The following is a 2563-nucleotide window of genomic DNA, read 5'->3' as shown; positions in this document are numbered from 1 at the left end:
CAACGCGTGTTAGGCGTAGGCTTATCTCTAATTAGGGATCGAGATAAAGTCCCCCATGCGTGTAAGGCATGGATTTCGATGTTATTAATAACAACCTGCCACGATGTTGAATACGTAGACTTTGTTGTTATTTCTTCCTGTGTTACTTGAAACACTGAAAGAAAGTTGGAAGCGCCAGAGGTGTAATATTAACTTGACATGAATTTTCACTTAGAGTGAAATTTAGAAATTTTCTTTATTATCACTAGGATAATTCCAGAAAATATTTAATCCGTTGGGGATTTTATAATGACAACTTGCTAATCTTGTTGAAAAAGGATTAACAAGTTCATTGGGGGGGTTTGACTGTTAGAGGTGTGATGTTAACCTAACAATATTTTTATGGACCTATCGCTCCATTGATGAGAGTCGATATTTTGTCAGAGTGTTGCGATCGGAGCAACTTTGAGGACTTATCGCTCTATTGACGAGAGTCGATAAGTTGATTTTGTCAGAGGTGTGATATTAACATGACAGGAGAATGTTGCGATTGGAGCAACTTTGAGGACTTATCATCCTATTGACGAGGATTGATAAATGGGTTTTGTCAGAGGTGTGATATTAACATGACAGGATAATGTTGCGATTGGAGCAACTTTGAGGACTTATCATCCTATTGACGAGGATTGATAAGTGGATTGTCAGAGGTATGATGTTAACATGACGGGAATTTGTTGCGATCGGAGCAACTTTGTGGACTTATCATCCTATTGACGAGGATTGATAAGTGGGTTTTGTCGGAGGTTTAGTGTTAACGTGACAGAATTTGTGTTGCGATTGGAGCAACTTTGTGGACTTATCATCCTATTGATGAGGATTGATAAGTGGGTTTTTGTCAGAGGTGTGATGTTAACGTGACGAGATTGTGTACTTGTGATTTGAACAAGATTTTGAAGACTAGCGTCTCGCTGGGGAGAATTGCTAAATGAGTTTATCATCAGAAGCGATGAATTTTGATACTCAGATTTTGAAGACTTAGTGTCTTTCTGGGGAAGATTGCGATTTGAGCGATTTTGAGGACCTATCATCCTATTGAAGAGGATTGACGTGACAAATTAGGAGCGATGCAAGCTGCATTCATACTCTGTGGGGATGATGATCGTCAGAAGTGTAATGTTAACTCGACGATGTGAAAGATTTATTACTCTTAATCCAATGGATTCCAAGTAACCAACCCCCAATCTTGATTAAGACTTAGCAGGGGAATAAAAAGAGGTAGACAAGATACATCACCTAGTGAGGCACTATCCATGAAGTTGGAATAGAGGCACATCACCTGGTAGGCCATTATCTGATGAGTTTGACTATCAGAGGTAACTGTTAACGTGATAGTTTTGTGGACCCGCCATCCTACTTGAAGAGGATTAGTGGGGGAATTTGGAGGAAAAGGACTATCAGAGGTGACGGTTAACGTGATAGTTTTAGGTGGACCCGCCATCCTATTGAGGAGGATTGGTGGGGGAATTTGAAGAAACTAGACTATCAGATGATCATTAACATGATAGTTTTGGTGGATTTCATGGTTGACAGAGGTGTTCTATTGAACATGACAACTCAGAAAATTTATTGCTCATAATCGAATGAACTACAAATAAACCAACCCCCAGTCTTGAACAAGTGCAGGAGGGAAAAGGGTAGACATGGCACATCGCCTAGTGAGCCACTGTCTAACGAGTTTGACTATCAGAGGTAACTGTTAACGTGATAGTTTTGTGGACCTACCATCCTATTTAAGAAGATTGGCAGGAGACTTTGGAGGGAATGGACTATCAGAGGTGATCATTAACATGATAGTTTTGGTGGATTTCGTGGTTGACGGAGGTGTTCTATTGAACATGACAACTCAGAAAATTTATTGCTCATAATCGAATGAACTACAAATAAACCAACCCCCAGTCTTGAACAAGTGCAGGAGGGAAAAGGGTAGACATGGCACATCGCCTAGTGAGCCACTGTCTAACGAGTTTGACTATCAGAGGTAACTGTTAACGTGATAGTTGTTGGACCTGCCATCCTACTGAAGAGGAGGATTAGCTTCAGTGGCCGTAGCATCTTCCGGTTCTGACTGGGAAGAGTGGGCTTGGTCCGATTGCTCAGGAGAAGATTGGGCTTGGTCCGATTGCTCAGGTGGATCATGCCTACTTTGTTCTTCAGCTTTGATCCTGACAATAATCTTTTGAGCCTGTTCGCCTTGAGAGATTAGTTGTCTCCAAGAATGACATTCTGCAACTCCGATTCGGGCTAGGAGGTCTGTCTGCAAGTTGTGCCGACAAGTCTCTACTAAAGTAGACTGTGTCATACCTGACGAACACCGGAGAGCCATGGTTCGGAACCTTTTGACGAAGGCTTTGACAGACTCCCTCTTCTTTTGCTTAGTGGCTAGAAGGGTATGGATGGAGACTTCCGTATCCTCTTCGAAGAATCTTGACAGGAAGAGTCTCTCTAGATCTGTCCACTTTTGGATACATCCCACAGGAAGTTTCCTGAACCATTCAAAGGCAACTCCCTTGAGGGTGCCAATGAA

The sequence above is a fragment of the Asparagus officinalis genome, chromosome 1 (genome assembly GCF_001876935.1).
Source record: "Asparagus officinalis chromosome 1, Aspof.V1, whole genome shotgun sequence".
Lineage (NCBI taxonomy): Eukaryota > Viridiplantae > Streptophyta > Magnoliopsida > Asparagales > Asparagaceae > Asparagus > Asparagus officinalis.
The sequence above is the reverse complement of the archived record's forward strand: the minus strand, read 5'-3'. Positions refer to the sequence as shown.